The following is a 20,713-nucleotide window of genomic DNA, read 5'->3' on the forward strand; positions in this document are numbered from 1 at the left end:
TCCAAGAGCTAAATTATGGCTGCCTCTCTTGTGCAGGGAGCAGCTACAATATGTTGGACTGGTTGAAAATGTCCAAAATCTGGAATTTTGACCTCCCAAAAAGGTCATTTTTTTGCAAAAATGTTGTCCAGTTTTTCATCCAGCTCTAATACTTGACTGAGTGAAGTGAGGTCCTACATGCAACTCACAGGTCCACATTGCTCTCTTTTGTCTGTCTGTTTGTTTGTAATATAATTACTTTTGAATGCCCCATTTGATCAATTCCAAAATTTCAGGGAATGTTCAAGGTATCAGTGGGCAGAACCCTATTGATTTTGATGAAAAGGGGGATAAGGAGGCTACTAAGAGCCCTTGGCATGAAGGAAGAAGTTGGTGGGATTGCACTGAGTCCCTGAAATAGAGCGGGACACGAGGTGCAAGAACGGGAGCTAGTGAGGTGGAATGGAGGGATGGAAGAAGCCCCTGGCATGTGGAATAAGCTTTGCCTACCGAAGTAAAAAAGTGTGTTGCCTTGTGCTCTATAATACCTGCATTCTCTAGGTGTGGAGTGGGGGTGAGTGAGTTCCAGTGACAGCAGTGCTATCCCACAGAGGGCTTGCTTTGATAGTGCAGGTTTGTGGCAATGTCTTCATCCACCTCCTGCGGCAGTTTGCAACTAGAGGGTTGTGCTTGGGAAGTGAATGCCATGCTTTTTCCAAAGGTGTACAACTGCTGTTGCTGAGTATGTCAGGAGTAGTCACCAGGACCGGCTCCAGGCACCAGCTCAGCAAGCAGGTGCTTGGGGCAGCCAACCGAGAGGGGCGGTACGTCGGGCTCTTCGGCGGCAATTTGCCGGCAGGTCCCTCGGTCCCGCTTGGAGGGAAGAACCTGCCGCCGAATTGCCACCGAAGAAGAAAGCAGCACGGTGGAGCTGCTGCTGATTCTGATCGCGTGTTTTTTTTTCTGCCACTTGGGGCGGCAAAAACCCTGGAGCCAGCCCTGGTAGTCACTGCATCTCCTTTTTGGCCACCAAAAGTGTAAGATCTCCAGGCACCACTGTTGTAGCTTATCTTCCCTCCTCCTCCACCGTGTGGCTCTAAGACGCAAAAGTCTACAGAAAGCTACAGGTGTACTTTAGATGAGCTCAGCACACATGGGAAGGAGTGACATGCCAAATTTCTGCCCCTACCCTGATCCTCAGGGCTGTTCTAAATTATGCTTGCTTGAAACTGAGCCTTTTTGTCAAAAGTGATCATTAGATTATGCTCTAGCCATGTTGTCTCACTCTAGTAAATCGCTTATGTTGGAGAGGAACCATGAGAGCTGTGTAGGACCAGCTGCAATTACTCACATCAACCAAGATGTCTCCCACACTAAACTCTAGTCTACACTGCAGATTTATGTTGGTATACCTATGCTGCTCAGAGGAGTGGAAAATATGCCCCTCTGACCGATGCAGTTATACCAACCTAACTCCCAGCATAGACCATGCTGTGTCAACAGGAGGGCTGCTCTCTTCAATGTAGCTACCACCTCTCAGGGAGGTAGAGTACCTACATCAATGGCAGAAGCTCTCCCAACAGTATAGGCAGCGTCTTCACTAAGCGCTACTGCAGTGCAGCTGCACCAGTGCAGTGCTGTAAGTGTAGACAAGTCCTAAATTAATCCTCATCCAACCTCTGAACAACACAAAGGAGACTTTTCATGGACCAGGATCTGGTCCTAAATATCTAACTCTTCTTCACTTACACTCAGAATCTCTTACCCCTATTTTTCATAAGTATCAAAAGCTGTCCATGTATTGATTAACTATAACATTGAGTTTATTAAATGAGAGAATAGATCAAACAGCAAAATTACCAAGTTTGTATATTTTCCACTAGACAACAAAATAACCAGCTAGTCAGCATACAAGATGGAATTTAAAGTGGGGTGTGGAAAGGATCAAAATTATCAATCCATCAGATTTAACCACCTAAATATATCACTACAGTTTATCTCCCATTAATTATACAGTACAAAATATATCATCCTATTAAAGTATTTGTGCTATCTGAAAATACAAATGTTAATTGTTTTAGTTAGATAATGGCATAAAAGTAGTTGATGGAAAGAAAGGACAGATTGTGTGTATGCTCTCTAGATTTGAAATGTACGTCTGCTACATGCACACATTCTAAGATAAACAGTTGTATTCCACTTTCCACTTTGGGTTGCTGGTAACTCATGATTTCCATCCCAATTCTCTTATTTATTTCATTTATCCTTTCCTGTCTTTTTCCCAGGAGAGATGGCTATTCTCAGATAGAATTCTCACAATTCAAAACTGCAGCAAGTTCCAACTAATTTTTTTGCCTAGAACTACAATCTATTTAACATGCTGATATGTTTTCCTAACTCAAAAACTATCTATTAAAATTCTGCACAATAAAAGCACTCAGTATTTATTTTGAGCTACAGTGCATTATGAGATCTAACAGTGGCAAAGATCTAACAGTGGCATTATTGTCTCAGCAGAATATGATGACTTTTGCTACCCAGGTAAGAAAGGTTTTTATTTAGTATGTAGAAAACTAATTGACACCAACATGAACACATACAGTTAGAAAGATGTATCCTGTTTTAAAATGTAATAAACATTTTTCTGGCAGTGGAAAGTCTTTCTGGGATATTTGGATGATGTGCAGCAGAGAGTGTTCAAACGATTCCCACTCTCAGAAACTGTCTATGATCTATTTTGTCATCCACTTTCAAATTATCTAGTTTAGCTTGATAACAAATCCCGGAAGCTTAAGCAATTTATGGCACATGTATCTACAGTAGTGATGGTAAATCTATGACACACAATGCAGTTCATTTGGCACTTGCCCAAAATGTAATTTAAGACTGTGGAGACCTGTCACTAGTGATGCAAGCAGCACATGCAACATCCTGGTCCACTAAGGGTCTGATATCAAGGGAGGCTGCCTATGATAGAACTTCTAAATAGCATTTAGCTCTATTATTGCTGTGGAAATAAAGTAAGAGGAAGCATGGGGAAACTCCACTGGGACATTTCTGAATTACATACACAGGAAAAACAGTTGTTTGGATATTAAGAAAACCATTCAGACCTTTTTTTTGCTCAGATAATTAAAAAAAATGTATTTATTTAAACTTAATGTATAGTTCTATATATTTCTGAGAAGGAAAGGAACATACCAAAGCAGGATGTTCTCAGCTCCTCACAACTACAGACAGTAGTTTGTGTGATCGTTCTCACAGCCTCCAGTTATTTTAGTCGTCATCACATTTAGGGCAAGAGTGAGTTAAACCCACTGATCTTTCATACCAAGACAGCTTCCTGGATATCAGACAATAAGACCCCACTCCTGCAATTTATAATGCGGGGGTGGACTCCTGTGCCTATGGAAAGCCTCAGTACGGAAGTGCACGGGTACAGGAGTATGCCTGCATGTTGTAAACTGCAAGACTCGGGCCTAAAATGCAACATCGTCTTATTCAGAATGAGCCACACTCTTTTCCTGCAACAAAAATTCTCCTTAACATTTCGGTCTGTTTGGTTACTGTAGTGCCTAGGAGCCCAAATCATGGACCAGGACTCCACTATGCTAAATACTGTAAAAACATAGCACAAAAAGTCTGTTCCTACCCCAAATAGCTTACCTTGTAAGTAATTTACAACCACACTCCCTCACCCTGGGAGGGGACGGGAGGAATTGTGACTCAGAGCTGTGTCTGTCTGAGGCTATGCCTGCACTGGCAATTGAGCAACAAAACTCTTGTCTTCAGGGATGTTATGATTCACCCCCGTCCCCCTAAAGACAGGATAGTGGGCTATATGGACCGTTTGACCCAATATGGCCATTCTTACATTCTTATGTTTCTGCTCTTACAAATAGGCTTGTACTGTATTATCCATTCCATGAAGGCCTCTCCTCCCCAAGGGTAACTATAGGCAAGAGATAGTGCAGTCCAATGTAGCCATACTGCCATGGAGCTAGAGGGGGTAGTACCATGGCCCAGGCCCAGTGCAAAGCAGCAGGCCTCCACACAAATCCATGAAGCCCTCCAAATTTGGGGCAGATCCTATGCCTTTTCTACAAAGAGCTCTCTAAGGGATGAATTCCCTAAGCGGGTCCTTGGAAGTTAACTCCCAAGATTTCACTACTAGCTGAACTTCTGATTAAAATACAAAATTAGCCATATTTTGGTCATGAGCAGCTGGGTGCATCTCACAGCGTGAAATAGCTGATGGTTAGACTTTATAATATTGTCTCAGGGTGACCAGTCCCTTTAAGGGGAGAAGGGACCAGGCATGCCTGTCCTATAATTAATTAGCTACTACTTCCCAGCCTGAGAGGTAGGGCTAAGGGGGTCAGGTGATAGTTTAAAGGAGACCTAGGCCTTAAAAAAGGAGAGAGCACTCAGTCAGGGGTTAGAAGCAGAGGCATTGGGTAGGCTCTTGTGGGAGATACTGAGCTATGCTCTGCAGGAAGGTACTCTGGGGGAATCAGCCTGGGCCCCACTGCCCTTTACTAGAGCAAGGAAGGTGACAAGGAACAGAGTGCACTAGGGAAACCAGCCTGGGGGCTAATTCTCTAGCCCAGCGTCAGAGAGACTCTTGGGGTGCCTCACAATAATTTGCTGCTGTAGCTCCCACCTGGCCCCCTCACAAACAGCATGTAGGTCTTAATGGTAGCCTAGAAAGGGGCTAAGAACTGGGCCCAGAGGGTGGGCTGAAGAGAAGCCCCAAAGGTCAGAAGAATCTTTAGCTTGTTTGGATTTTTACTACTGTAGAAGGGGTTAAGTTTTGTTTGTGACTTGGCCCTATGGCTCAGGTACATCTCCAACACACAGGTGGGTGGAGAGCAGAGGAAACCTACTTTGCAGAAGGAAACTCAAGCTGGGAATGCCTGCAGTACCACATTCAAGCAACAGAGGATGATATGGGGGCAAGTATGCCCCACAACAAACATCAGTACCACAACTTTTAGTTGTATTTATTACCACGCAGGTCATTCCTACATGTTGAATCTCTAGAATTTTGGTACCTCATTTGTTAAATGGCAAAGGACATTTTCCACATCCTGGCTGAATTATCCACCACTACTAGTTTAAAGTAATTCACCTAAACAAGGTAGAAGTCTTATTTTTAAATACACAATTTCATTCCAGAGCCTTTAAATGGAATTAAAATTGAGAATCAAATTAAACAGTGGAGTAGAAGGCATTCTATGGCTACAACTGTTTGCAATTGGGAAAAAAAGAAAAAGAAAATATTCTGTTTGGATGTAAACATTCCCCTGCTATGCTAGAAACCCTAACACAGCAATATGGTGCTGGGGCATAGGATGTGGAAAGGGTCCATTAAACAAAGATCAAACAGGCCAATTTAAAAAATATTCAGTTTCAATTACTAAAGAAGTCCCATTTTTAAAAATCTCATCTATCCCTTTGCGAAATGCCCATTAACATGCAGGACAGCAAGATGCTATAAGTTCTATGATAAACAGTATTTTCCAGGAAGAAAACAATGAAAACCAAATGGAAATGTGTTATGCCCCAAAAGGAGATTAGTCTGATGCCAGTGCATACACTAAAGATGGGTGTTTTATCTGCCTTGACTAATGCTTTGCAGGCTTTGTGATGCTTTGCTTTACTAAGGTCCAAACCTATAAACACTTACTCATGCAAAGAGAAATAGAATCTAGCCCTATACATACTTTTCTGACCCTGACTGGCAAAGAAGAGCACCACAAAACATCACTCATAGTTGAGCTAGCTCAAAGTTCTACTTGTGCAAAAGCAGGGATAGCAAAGCTTAGACTTGGCACTTTCCAGCTGACTCCTGACCTGCTGGCCCTGACACAAAACAAGCCAAGTGCTCCAGTATGAAAGAAAAAAAGAGCACTTTAGAATAGCAGTTGAAGCCACATCTAAATCATATATGGTACTCTCCCCAGCCCTACATATTAGAGCTCAAAGGTTATCACTTTTCTAGAGTCAAGTGTTTGGTGAGCAGAGTTTTCTCCAAATACAGCTCATTCAGCTAAAGAGAGGATGATAAGACAAGTCACTTTATCAATCAGGTCAGGCTAATGTCAGTATTATTTCATTTTTTCAAATGCTCACAATTAATTTCAAATACTTTGGGTAGAAGTTACTAGAGGTGTTTTTACAGTGAAGAAACTCCATTATATTGATGCTCCCTTTACTGTAACCTCACTCTTTTAGCCAATTGACACTATCAGCTAGCTCAAAGACAAATCCCTTTGGCTCTCTTAATTCTCCCCCATTGTATGCTCAGAGTCGGCTCTAGGTTTTTTGCCACCCCAAGCCCTGGGCTCCTCGCCGCACTCCCTGCTGCCCCAGCCCTGGGCTTCCCCTCCGCCCCCACCCACACCCCCTGCCACCCCAGCTCTGGGCTCCCCCGTTCCCCCCACCACCACTGCCCCCGCCCACACCTCCTGCTGTTCCAGTCCTGGGCTCTCCCCTCGCACCTGCACCTGCTGCCCCAGCCTTGGGCTCTGCCCCCTACACCTGCACCCTCCTTCAGCCACAGCCCTGGGTCACTGGTAACTCGCTCCCAGGGCAGGTCATTCAGCAGGAATTTTACATGTGCACAGAACACAGACGGGATTGGTTCCCATATGGTTACAGAACTGCAGTAAAGTGGAACAATTTTCAGCTTGTGTGATTGGAGGATATCTGGATGCATATTATAAGACTGTCCTACATAAATGAGGAAAAGTTAAGGTGCCTTTATTATTCTTTTGTTCCACTCTTTGTTTCTATGGGGAATTTGCCAATGCAATATCACTGTCTTCCTCTTAAAAAAACAAACAAATAAAAGGCAATGGCTGTTGAAAATAACAATTCCAGTCCTAATAACCACTGGGAAGCATTTCTTGCTCAATTTTATCCTACTTTTGCTACAGCAAGTTACAGTGGATCAGTATATTTGATTTGGGAGAAGTGAAATAACAGCTGCCCAAATTGAGCTTGAGCACTCCTGAATTTTGAGGTGTTCAAATCTGGAAGGCAGGTGCTGGTGTGGAAGTTTTTTGGGCTGTTGCTTCAACCGAGAGCTCTGCAGCATGTAATGCAGCAGTGTGTCTGGCGCTGGTCAGATCGGAGCAGACACAAATTATGGTTGAGTGGCATGTCAGGGGGGCGGGGGGGTTGGAGAAGGGGTAGGGATAATCGGGGGGGGGGGGCAGTAGGGACAGGGAAGGGGGGGTTGGCATGGGAGAGGTTCAGGGCACAGCGGGGCAAGAGAAGTGGGGGGTAGATGGGTCAGGGTTCGGGAGGGCAGTCAGGGACAGGCAGTCATTGGATAGGCGTGGGAGTCCCAGGGGTTTGTTAGGGGACAGGTAGGGGATTGGGTCCTATGGGGGAATTTGTGGGGGGTCTCAGGAGGGAGCAATTGGGAACAAGGAGAAAGGAAGCTTCGATAGGGGGTGGCATCCTGGGGGGGGCAGTTAGGGGCAGGGGTCCCGTGAGGGGGCAATCAGGGGACAAGGAGCTGCAGTGCTTAGTTAGGGGGTGGAGTCCTGGGGGGCAGTTAGGGGCAGGGGTCCCAGGAAGGGGTGATCAGGGGACAGGAAGCAGTGGGTTGGATGGGTTGGGGTTTCTGTGGGGGGAAGTTGGAGGGAGTGGATGGTGTCAGAGTGGGGCTACCCTTCCTCCCCATGGAGTTTCCTATTTTTTGAATGTTAAAATATGGTATCCCTACTATTCATAATGCAACTCTCCATTCACAGTACGCTGCAGCATGAGATCTCAGCTACCTCACTCCCTCCCCCTATTTCCTGTTGGTAGTGGCCAAGAGAATGCTGGGAAATGTAGTTCTTTCCCTGCTCCAGGGCTGGCTCTATAAGTAGGGAGCTAACCAAGGAACTACAGCTCCCAGAGCCCCCTGTTGGTTGTCAGCTCCCGTACTGGATCCCTGCCGCCCCTGCAAATGGGCTGCCCCAAGCATGTGCTTGCTTTGCTGGTGCCTAGAGCTGTCCCTGTGTATTCTGCAGACGAGACACAAGAGGCTTGGTGTTGTCAGAGTCATGTTGCATCTGGCACTTTTTCTATTTTCAGTGTTTTTAATTTGCCCTTTGCAACAACAATCAATGTCAAACCAGGACACTGAAAAGCACGTCTGTGAAAACACGTTCTCTATCTTGCTAGAAATCAGAAAAACTATTTGGAATTATCTCAAGCAGTACATACACTTGGGCCTGCTCGACTACTTCAGGATCCCATAACGCTGTAATGGTGCTGATTCTCCCAAGCAAGTCAGTTAATGCAAACTTAGGTCCTGAGCAGTTTAGAGTATTTCCAGCTAGAGATTCCATTATATTTGGTGAAACTTAGCAAAGAAAAAATTGCTGTGAACACAACTGGGATGATTACTAACCAAAGGCATGGTAACTTCAGTGTTCATAAGGAAAAAGGCCAGTCATTCCCATGGACAGAATGGGAGTTTGTAGAAGTGCCAAGTAACTAACTGTTGAGGATAGTAGGAGGCTGTGAGGGCTGAGTTAAGCAAGTTCAGGGGGAAACAAATACTGGAGAGAGTTAAGTTCAGAGGCAGTAGTAAGGCTATGTGTTTTCCATAACCCCTGGAGGAACACCTGTGCTGCTCTTACACAATGTTTCTCCAGCAGAAGTGTCACTGATGATAGCTGTGACGTTCTATATCTTGGGGAGCACCCTGTAGCCCCCATATGCCTCATTTATATATGATTGTGATCTTGCATATAAAGCAGGCGTCAGCAACCTATGGCACGCGTGCCAAAGATGGCACACAAGCCAATTTTTAATGGCACACTGCTGCCTGCCGGAGTCCCAGCAGCATGCCATTAAAAATCCTGCCCAGCCATGCCCAGCCCACTTTTCTCTGCCCTCTGCTCTCCCTTCCCCCCCCGTGGGGGCAGGGGTCAGAAGCACAGGTGTGCACACAGGGTGTGCCCAGGCACACCCTGATGCAGGGGTGGGCAAATGGCCCTACTCTCCTGGCACGGCAAGCTGCAGGGTCCGCGCTCCTGGGCCAGAGTGCCAGGCCGAGCACAGCAAGCCGCTGGACCCTCCCCCGCCTTCCCCGCTCCCCTGGAGCCATACCACCGTGCGCACAGCATTCTGAGGGATGGGGCTGCGCACTCCCCCGGGGCAGCATGTCTGGCTCTGTGCGGAGCAGAACATGCTAGTAGAAGCCTCATGGTAAGGGATTCAGGGCAGGGGGGCGTTGGATAAGGGGTGGGGGCAGTCATGGGACAGGTAGCAGTGTGGGTAGGATAAGGGCTGGGATCCCAGGCAGGGTGGTTAGGGTTGGGGGGTCTTTGGAGGGGCAGTCAGGGAGCGGGGGGGGGGGGGGGGTTGGATGGGGCATAGGAGTCCCAGAGAGTCTAGGAGGCAGGAGGGTGGATAGGGGTCAGGGCAGTCAGGGCACTGAGAGCAATGAGGGTCCAGGGAGGGCAGTTAGGGTGGGGGGTCTCCAGAGGGGGTGGTCAGGGGACACAGAGCTGTGGGGGGGTGGATGAGTTGGGAGTTCTGGGTGGGGGGACCTGTCAGGAGGCAGGCATGTGGAGAAGACTTAGGACAGACAGGGAGCAGGGGGGTTGTATGGGTCGGGAGTTCTAGGGGTCCTGTCAGGGGGCAGGGAGCTGTTGGATAGGTATGGGAGTCCCAGGGATCTGTCTGGGGCAGGGGTGTGGATAAGGGTCGGGACAGTCAGGGGACAGGTAGGGGGTATGGTCCTAGGGGGGCAGTCAGGAGACAAGGAGCAGGGAGGCTTAGATAGGGGGTGGGGCCTGGGGGCAGTTGGAGCAGAGGTCCCAGGAGGAGGTAGTCAGGGGACAAGGAGTGGGGGGTTGGGGGTTCTGAGGGGGACAGTCAGGGAGTAGAAAGTAGGAGGGAGTGGATAGGGGCAGGGCGGGGGCAGGACTAGGGCATGGCAGGGGCGGGGCTAGAGCAGGGCTCCCTGGGTGCCCACCCTAATGAAATGTGCTGCGCACGCCTATGGGCAGAAGCTTGGTCCTGCCGGCTCCCCTGCCTCTTCCCGTAGTATGCTAGATTCCTGCCCCTCCTCCGCCTCTCCATCCCTCTCTCCCTGCCAACCAATCAGCTGATGACCCTTGCAAGGGAGGGGGTTGGGAAGGAACAGAGTCAGCATACTCACTGCTCGCTGCAGAGGCAGAGAAGAAGCAGTGGGGTGGGTGGAATAGGGGCATATACAGGGCCGGTGCTACCATTAAGGTGAATTAGGCAGTTGCCTAGGGCACCAAGATTTGGGGGCACCAAAAAGCTGTGCCCCCAATTTTTTTTTACAGCGGTTCCTCCCCAAGCATGCGGTCACTGCTCCACTTCTCCCACCTCCCACGCTTGCAGTGCCAATCAGCTGTTTGGCCCCACAAGCCTCGGAGAATTGGAGCGGAGGCGGCGTGCTCAGGAAGGACGTGGAGCAGAGGTGAGCTGGGGTGGGGAAGTGCTGCATGGCTCCCCGGGGGGAAAGAGCTGCTGCGTGGGGGGGCGCCTCAGGGCGGAGGCAGGGGGGAGCTGCCGCAGGGCTGCGGGGGGCAAGGTGGAAGTTTCATGCCCTAAGCAAAACTTCCTTGCACCAGCCCTGAGCATATCCCCTCCAGCCCCCTGGCCTGCCCTGCCCTGCCCCCTCCTCACACACTCCGCAGCCCTCTGCCCTGACCCCCACTCACATACACCCAGCTCTCTTCCCTGACCCCTGCCACACACACCCAGCCCTCTGCCCTGATCCCACCCCTGCAGGCCCCTGTCCTGAGCCCCACACACACCCCAGGCCCCTGCCCTGAGCCCTGTACCCCCTTCATACACACCCAGACCTCTGCTTGACTCCTTCACCTGCCCCACCCAAGACCCCAGCCCAGACTCTGGCATCCCCACACATACCTAGCCCTCTCCCCGCCCTGACTCCTGCACCCCCCTCACATGTCCCCAGCCCTCTGCCCTGACTCTTGCACCCCCCACATACCTAGCCCCACCCCTCACACCAAACGGGAGCTTCTGTACACACACACCCACATTCCCACCAGCACCCCTCTCACCAAATTGGAGCTGCTCAGGTAAGTGCCCCACACTCAAATCTCCTGATCCCCCTCCCTCATTCTAGCTCCTGGCCAGACCCTTCACCCTCAGCTCTGTGCTCAGTGCACTCCCACCCTCAGCTCAGTACAGAGAGAGGAAGAGAATGGGCCAGAACCAGGGAGATGGTAGGTACCCACTGTATGGGATCCCGGCTGCCAGAAGCCCATGGATGGAACCCCTGAGCAGCAATGGGCTGACCTGCTCAGCCCATTGCTGGTCTGGGGTCCCAGCCACCGGCCCCGCACAGCCTGCTGCCGGTCTGGGGATCTGACTGCCAGATGCTTGCCAGCCAGGGTCCCGGCTGCAGGCCCTGCTCAGCCTGCTGCTGGCCTAGGTGAACAGAACCCCAGACCTGCAGAGGGCTGCGTGGGCCGGTGGCATAAGATCAACATTTTAATTTTAAATGAAGCTTCTTAAATATTTTGAAAACCTTCTTTATTTTACAACACTAGCTTAGTTATATAAACTTATAGAGCAAGACCTTCTAAAAAACATTAAAATGTATTACCGGCACGTGAAACCTTAAATTAAAGTGAATAAATGAAGACTCGGCACACCGCTTCTGAAAGGTTGCTGGCCCCTGATATAAAGCATGCCTTGTAAGGTATCAAGAGAAAGGTTATGATCTGCTGAAAGTCATTTGTCTATCCATATCATTAACACATATGAAGTTATGAGAATTACGTTGTATGGTTGTCACTAAAACATGCTGTAAGTTGGGGATTCAGCCAGATATTAGCTCGCCAGAGGCAACAGCAATGAATGTAACCAATGCCCGGGTGGGATATGAAACAACCCATTGACAGCCATTTCCAGCAAGAAAGCTACAATTCAATGACACACCCACATGAGGCCACACTCAGCTTTGCCTGGAGACTCAGCAATACTCACCCAGACACACCAGGACTTGTTTTCCAAGCAGATGGACTGAGGGTATAAACCAGACACAGTGGCCACATGCTTGGCTTTTTCTCCTGCCTCCACGTATGATGCAAGTAACAAGGACACTAGAAGACTGAAGACTCCAACAGAGGCGACTGGCCCAGCTTTAAGGGACAAATCTGTATATTAAGGACTACAATATCCAGCGGGGTAAGAAAAACTGCTTAATCTAGTTGCTGCCCAGTCTAACAGGGTTGAGAGTTTGGACTCCATATATTTTATTTCTTCTGGTAACTAACTCTGACTTTTTGCCTATCATTTAAAATCTATCTTTTGTAGTCAATAAATTTGTTTAACTGTTTATCTCTACCAGTTAGTTTGCATGAAGTCCATGGCAAATCTGCTCAGATTTTGTGTATATCCACTTTCCATTGATAAAGTGGAGAGCCAATTAATAAATTTTCACTACTCATCTTGAGCAGTGCAAGACAGCATATTCCTGGGGTACAGTGCTGAGAGCGGGGGGTGATTTGGCTCTGATACCTGTGTGTGATACATGAGTGGCTCTGCGAACATTCATGCAATATAGCTGGGTGTGGAGGGGTTTGCTGATGGTCACTAGCAAGGCATTGTGAGAGACAGCTCAGGCGGAAGAGTTAAGGGGGCACAGCCTCACAATTCAAGGCTGCACCCCAGGGATCCTGTCACAATAGCATCAGTGTTAACAACCATTTCCCCAGTCAGCACTTGCAGCAGTAGCAAGGGGTGGGAGACAACATGATTGCTGACTAGAGGAATTTTAACACAAGCAGAAAGAAAAGGGGGGTAAAGAACAGGAAAATATGAAATTCAAATATGGCATTCCTTAGCACCTGGACAACGCATTTAATTGAAACAAGCCTTTTCAGTTGCAGAGCTATAAAATTAACAATTGGATTTTACAATACTAGGTGGTCCACTGACTACTGGAGTACTCGTGGAGGCCCTATTTTGGGACTTTCAAAGTGTTACTGTCTCAATTACAGCATGAATTATCCAAGCACAACTCAAAGGGCTGGTCTACACTATGGGATAAAATCGATTTTAGATACGCAATTTCAGCTACGTGAATAACGTAGCTGAAGTCGAATATCTAAAATCGATTTACTCACCCGTCTTCACCACACGGGATCGATGTCTGTGGCTCGCCATGTCGATTCCTGAACTCCGTTGGGGTTGGTGGAGTTCCGGAATCGATATAAGCGCGCTCAGGGATCGATATATCCCGTCTAGATTAGACGTGATATCGATCCCAGAGCAATCGATTTGAACACGCCGATACGGCACGTAGTCTAGACGTGGCCTAAGTCATACCAACTTCTGGACAACAGGAAGTAGATCGGCAGGTAGTATAAACAGCTCCACTAAAGTCACTGGAATTAGGTGAATTTACACCAGCTGAGAATCTGTCCCCAGAACAGTTACTGCACTCAGGAAACCCTGGTAAAACACACTGCCAAGTTCCAAGGAAACAAAAGCTCCACATCCAAAAGTATCTTCTGTAGATGATCCTAGGAAAATTTCCTTCTATGCACAAAAAGGTTCTGCTGCACCATCACAAAGAAAAACCAAAAACACAAAGGGTCAGAAGGCAATTACAGGGGACATGGCAGCACAAGGGAGAACAAAAAATGAGTCTAAGGCTAAAAGTTAAGCATGACATTTTTATATAAAAAATTTATTTAGATGAAGTCTCAAACATTTTTAATATGAATTTACAAACATTTCAAGTTAGTGCATAATATTGTGACAACCAAGAATGGGAAAACAGAACAGCTAATGGTTGATTTTCTGATACCTAATACTATTATCAGCTTGATCATACGCCCTAGTATGTGAGTTGGGGGGGGGGGGAAACAGAACACTGGAAAAAAAAAAAAAAATTAAGCCATGATCCATCTCATCTAACTTTCATTGGCACCAGACAATAACCATTCATAACCTGATATTTACAATGCTAGATATACTATTGAGATGCATGGCAGAATAATTTGTCATCTCTATGTGTGGAGAAGAAGCAAGGTATGTATGACTGCCCTATGACTTCTTTGAAGGTGCCAATGGAAGTTAATGCTTCTTTTCCCCCAGAGGAAAAAGAGAAGAAATGTTGTGTGAATCTTATAAGACTGTCAACAGCTGCTGATCTATTGAATGTAGGGTATTATTTCAACTCAGTATATGTTGTTGCAGATATTCTTCATGAAATGGCAAAAATAAAGAAAAATATTTGAAATCTTTTTTAAAATAAGTGTAGTTCACAGATTTTGAAATATTCAGGTGTGATCTTTTAAGGACCTAGAACAGCACAAAATAGTTTGTCCCTTCTCATTCAAGCAATCTGGTAATTACAATATTCACTTTAACTTATACTTTCTATGCAGCATTTTAGAATAGGATTCCCCTTCTGGAAGTTGTTTCAGACTTCATGCAAAGGCAGTTCAACTCATTCACCCTCCTGAATCTTTGCCCTCTTTGGACAGTCTGTGTCAAATGCTGCACTCCAAGTATTCCTACGGTCCAACAAATTGGCTTGATTGTAGTCCATTGCTACAACTGCTGATTGGGTAAAATGCATCTCCTATGTCTTCTTTAGCAGAGCATGCAATGCAGTAAAAACAGAGGTAAATGGATGCATTAGAATACCTGAGCTCCACTTAAACAACAATGGAGTCAGGCTGTTGGTACCTATAAAAAATTCTGTATTTAACAAATGCACACACATTTAAATTTTAAGAGTTAGTCAGTTATAGTATGTAACTCACCAATTTAGCTGGACTGCCCTTCCAACTAGCTTTCTCCTTGAATGTGGTATTAAAAAAAAACGAGAATTACCTAAAATTAATCTTGACAAAAAAGTTTGACGCACTGATGCTATCAAGTCCAATACCAAAATATTCTCTCACTCCAGCCCTTAAAAATTGTTTCTTGATTGCTTCCTTATGAAGTAAAGAGTGCCTCAAGTGTTTTTTTTAAAGTTCTTCTAATTTTTACGTTAGAAATATCAAGTCTTGATTTTGTTCTTGCTGTGATCAACATTCTGTAGAACAGGAGAACTGAGGGGGATAAAACATTACAAGAAACTGAAATCTAAGATGTAGTTTTCACAACCTTTAATTGTAAAAGGAAAGAATGTTTAGTCACACTGCTTAAAACTGAATTTTTTTATTGTTTTGTTTTTATAAAGCAAAAAATGAAAAGAAATATTCAAATAAACAGCTGGGAGAAAGCTCCCTGTGTGAAGACAGCATCCCCTTCTGTCATTCAAGAATGAAAAAAAGATTTAAGCTTAATGTGATGTTACTATTCCGTTTAGTTCTATAGTCTTCCAGCACAAATAGACAACACAACTTTTATTTCTTGGAGACCATCTTTATACATCATAAAGGAGCAATAAATAGCTCAGGAAAAAAAATGTTTTCCTTTGCAAGTCACCCACAAGGAAAGCAACTCCATGACACTTTTGTGCCTTCATCAGTGCCCTGCCATGGAAGCCTCACACTAACTTAGGTCTGGTCTATAACAGATATCCTGGCATAGCTATTTCAGTTAGGAATGCTATTTTTTTTAAAAAAAACTGAAATAGTATGTGCTCCAGTGCAGATGCAGTTATAGTAGTATGAGAGATTATTTCCTTATGGGAAGCTACACTGGCATAAGCTCTTTTATACTAATACAACTGCATTCATGCTAGGGGCAGCTATACTGCCTTAACTACACTGGTAGAGTTAATTACCATTACAGTTAAGGTGAATATAATTTTTCATTTTAGACAAGCCCTTACCGTATAAAATACAAACTGTTTCTCTGAACCCATTTAAAAGAATCCTCCCACACACATTTAACACTCGGATATGCTAGTAAGTTCTGACAGCTTCCTCAAATTCTTAGGAAAACACTGGAAATTTCAGCCCAATCCTAGTCCTGTTGAAATCAGAGGGAGTTTTGCCACTGACTTCAATAGGAAGAGGATCAAACCCTCTGGTGATTAATACAACAGCTGTTCCATGCCCAGTACTAATAATTAGAATAACCTTTAACAGAATTAAGAGTCTGATTAAGATTACAAACTACAAATCCAACCACTAACAGGATGAAAAATATGTTTAACATGTTATATTTAGAGTACTCACATGGTAAGATCTGCAGTGAAGTAAAAACTGATCTGCAACATTTCAGAAATGAGAAGTCTAAAGAGCTATGTCAGAACAAATTGCATAATACTCTATGCTTATCATTACAAAAATGTATTAATGCCACAATAGCTGCACTGGGAGCTATTATAGTACTTGTTATTTGGTACACATTCTATGGCACCCATTTCCACTGTTTTTGCAGTTGGTTCAGACAAACCAGTTTTGATAAGGTACAAAACACAGGCCTTAGTGACTGATTAAATACTTGCAATTCTACATAAGTTATCTATCTCCAGATCATGCGACTACAGTCCCACCCTTTAACAGCTCTGTGCCAGTCACTATAAAAATATAATATAGAATAGCAAGAATCCAAAAGGATGCATCAAAAATTAGTTTGCCTCCTAGCGTCCTCAAAACAATTAAAAAAAATAATAGTGAATGCATTAACAAAGCCTCTCAAAAAGCATACATTTGACCCGAGACTCAATATTCAGTCTTTGACCTTGTATATACTGGGGATTTGCTTTCATTTCAGTCATTATTATAACTCGACAGGTGCAACCGCTCATGCACACAGACAGCACTGCTATATGTACTGGTGGAAGAGCCCCTCCCTGCTTCAAATGGAACAAGTTCCACCAGATGTACCTTAGGGGTTGCACCAGTCCAGTTACACCCTGACTGTAATAATGGCAAATCCTCAATGTAGACAAGGCCTTCTTCTAGTGCTTTTGCACAAGGCAGTCTAAAACTCTTGTGGATTTCATCTGTTGAATCCTCAGTTTGACCTGAATTCTCTATTCATCAGCAGTGGCCCACCAAAACTCTGGTTTATCTCACTTGCATTGACATGCATTCTTGACCAGCTTTTATCTTTCACCCCACCTGGAGATGCCAAAACCTCCCAAAATGACAACAGCAAAATCTCATGCACATTCTGTTTTGTATATGAATAACTCTTATCATTAGGAACATATTTAAAACAATCAGAGGTCTTCTGGTTTTCTTTCCCACCCACCTGGGATTCCTTGGGAAGCAACATATTCTTTACAAAGAGGAAAAACAGATTGTTGGGGAGGGCCTTAACATTACAACAGTATCAATAACTAATTTCTGTTGGGTAGTAGCATGTACAAAAAATTAATACAAGTAGGGAACACATTTTGTATTAAGAGTTCTGTTCTAACTTGGTGGAGCTTTGTTTACATCCTAAACCATGCTGCATCAGTCAACTAAGAATCCACAGATGACTTTTTTAGCCAAATAATCTGTATCTGTTTGAAAAAATCTCTAGACTATTAGGAGTGAGGCCCTGTCTCAACTCGAGTGACATTCTGAGCATTGCTGCTCTTCTGCTTTCTGTGGTCTTTCAATCTGCCCTCCTTCCTCTTCCCCTTTGGATGCACAGCATGCATGGGCAGCACCCTGATGCCCCTGGCATCTTGTACATTTCTGCTTTAATGCGCAGACAGTGTGGGAGCACGTGCCACTGTTGCAAGCCCGGCACACCTGACTTTTATCATCTGTCCTGGAATTTTGAGACCGCAGTGGAGCCTGCTGGTCACCCGCAGCCTGCGGCTGCCTGGTTGCTGATGGCTTCAACGGGGCCATCCACTTCATCCACAGATTCAAGTTCACATCCCCCCAGGCCATGGTGGGGTCCTTGGCCGCCAGCCGCCTGAAGTCCTCATCGTAGTGCAGCCAGGAAGTGCCGCCGTAGGTGGCGTGGAATTTGCGGATGACATCCAGGTATTTGAACATGGCCCCACACCTGTTGGGGTGTTTCTCGCACAGCACACTGGCGTACACCAGGAAGGCGGAGACCCACTGGTCCAGCGTGTCCCCCAGCCCCTGGCCAGGCTCGTGCTCCGGGGCCAGCTCTGTGTGGAGCAAGGAGAACAGGTCAATGAACTCCCCCCTCCAGATCCGCTCCTTGGTGGCCTTCGCCAGCTGGTAGCCCAGGGGTCTCCGCAGCCCCACGTAGGGACTCGTTGCCTCAGAGCAGGGCTCTCCCTGGGTGGCGGGCAGAGACCCCAGCGAGCCGCTCGCAGCCTCAGGGCCCTGCGGCCCGACCGGGCCTTCTGGGGCCGCCGCCAAGGCCGCCTGCCGCTCCAGCCACCTGGGGTTCACGTACACGGTCCTCAGCCGCGGCGCGCCCCGCCCTGCTGCCGCGGGCCCCGCTCCCGCGCAGCCCGGCAACCCCGGAAAGATTCCAGCGCGGCGGGCAGGCCGTGCCCTGCGCTCGGGGGGCCGGGGGCCAGGAGCGGGCGAGGAGCGGGAACGGGGGCGGCCCACGGGTGGGAAAGACCCCGACAGGCCACCGCGCGCTAGTCCGGCGGGGCCGGGACCACACGCGCCGCTAGCCCAGCTTCCCCTGGGCGCCGCCGAGCACTCCTCCCGCGGGGGCCCAGCGGGGCAGGCCGAGTCCTGCCCGCGTCGCCGGGAGCCTCCCGCCCTCGGCGCCCGCCAGCGGCGCCCCCCTGCGCCTGGAGGAGCCCCGGGGCTCCAGGCCGGCGGCGCCGGCGGCTCCTCCGCCTCCCACGTGGCATCGGCGCGGCTCCAGCCCCAGTGGTGGGGCCGAGCGGCAAGAGCCAGCCCACAGGGCTGGGGCAGATCTGTGCTTCCAGGGCCCTACAGCCGCCCGGGCCAGCGAGTCCCGTCTCTGCTCCCCGGAACTAGGTACCCGTAGGGCCGGCCCCGCCCCGCCCCGCCCCCGTGACAGGGACTCACCGCCGCCCTCTGGCCCGAGCTGCTCCTCCCTCCCCAGTTTGACACACACACACACACAGTCCGAGACTCACTTGTGTGTTCCGGCGCCCAGTCGCAATGCAGGTGCCCTGTGTGCGGCTCCCGTCTCATGCTCAGAGCTTTCTGTGACCCAGAACAGAGAGAGCTGCGGCGTTGCACTGGCTGGAAGCGGGTCCCCAAAGCTGTTGTTGCAGTCAGGGACTGTCTCTAAGACCCCACTTAGGGAAGCACGTGCTGGGTGAACTCAGTTTAAACACAATATAGCTATGGGCTGACTGCCCCAAATCATGTCACAAGCTACGGTCCCACTGGGTACACAAAGCAGCTGGGTGGTAACATAGTTTATGCGTGTGGCTAATTGGGCAAAAGCCTGGTTCGGTTAGTCAGCATGGACATGGTCAGTGTGAGCTCTGTCTGTACCAGGGCTAATAAAACCTGGCTATAACACAGTTTGGCTCGTCTTGACACACTATGTAGCAATTTTTAACTAAATACAGTTGCTAAACGTGGTTGCTTGCTCTGTATAGGTGAGGGTCTAATTTATCTAAAAACTAGGTGAGGCCAGGTTTAGGTGAGGCCTTAGTGGCAGACAGCTGGGTTCTGCTGAGACAATGTTGTCAGTTTAAGGGGAGGGACTGTGAAAGCAGATCCTGAGAGGGGACCATTCACTCCATAACATGGTGGCTTATAGCCAAACAGTTTCATGTGTGTGATACACAACTGTGTGTGCCACTGTTGCCAACTTTCATGCAGTAAATAAGCACCCCGACTTTCACAATAAACCAAAAATCAAGCTAATCCCATTTCAAAACAAGGCCAAAACAAACCAATCCCTAAGAACCCCAACACTCTATGTGACTCGACCCCCCTGGGTGCAGTGTGGTGGGCGCACTGTGCATCCCTGACTTCTCCTCCTCCCCCGTTTGCCCTTGCTTGCCAGGAGCCAATCAAAAAAAAAGAAGCAACAAGCTGCAGGCCAAACAAGCAACAAGCTATAAACAAAAAACTAGCCAACAAACAGCTCACAAGCCAATTAAGCCAAAAAGAAGCTCAATTTCTCTTTTTTCCCCCACAGGTTTGGCATGCACTGCTGGTGATTCAGGGAACACATCACAGTAAATGGCATTTGAGAGAAACATTGTTATGAGTTTGTATTTGCAGTTTCATTTAACTCTTTTCTTTGGTTAGTCAGACTTAATTTCCTGTTAGAGTTATGTGTTCATCTGAACCTCTTGGCTAAATAGTGTAATAAGTTGGGAGTGTTTGATTTGGAGTGTAAAGCTGATTCCTGAAAGGCTCTATCTAATCTATAATAAAAAATATTATGTGGGGGCCCAGAATCGTTCCAGCTCCTTATTTATCTCATTTAACTATTAATTTGTATCTCTATTTATAAAGAATTTATGTTTTTAAATATAATGTCCTTATGGATCAGGCTCTAGCAGATAAGGACTGCTGGTCTGAGTGAAGTGTGCTGACATTAGGAGGTTCCATAGCTACTTACCTGTGGAGTTCTGAGCCAGGTCAGGAATGAGTAAATGTAAGGACTATGGAGAGAGCCAGGGTCCTGCAATCAGCTGCAGTTCCAGTCATGTCCAAATCTTTTGTTATTGGGATGGACCAGTCCTGTTCCCATTGAAGTCATTAACAAAATTGAAAGGTATTTGAGCCTAGATGCTCAAAGGTATTTAGACATATAAGTTCCATTGATTTCAATGGGAGTGAGGAGCCTAAACACCTTTGAGGATCTGGAACATGGTTACTATCTTGCATGGACATTATGTTCACCCACTTGCCAACGGGAACAGAATTCTGAA

At 47.0% G+C, this 20,713-nt stretch overlaps 1 long non-coding RNA gene across 1 annotated transcript; it reads left to right on the forward strand.

Annotated features, from left to right (window-relative positions):
* The first annotated feature begins 18,632 nt into the window (after positions 1–18,632).
* On the forward strand, positions 18,633–20,231 carry LOC142046312 (uncharacterized). The gene is made up of 2 exons (XR_012655201.1): positions 18,633–18,827; positions 19,972–20,231. It is a non-coding gene; the product is annotated as an uncharacterized LOC142046312 (long non-coding RNA).
* Positions 20,232–20,713: the final 482 nt, after the last annotated feature.

This window comes from Chelonoidis abingdonii, chromosome 1 (genome assembly GCF_003597395.2).
Source record: "Chelonoidis abingdonii isolate Lonesome George chromosome 1, CheloAbing_2.0, whole genome shotgun sequence".
Lineage (NCBI taxonomy): Eukaryota > Metazoa > Chordata > Testudines > Testudinidae > Chelonoidis > Chelonoidis abingdonii.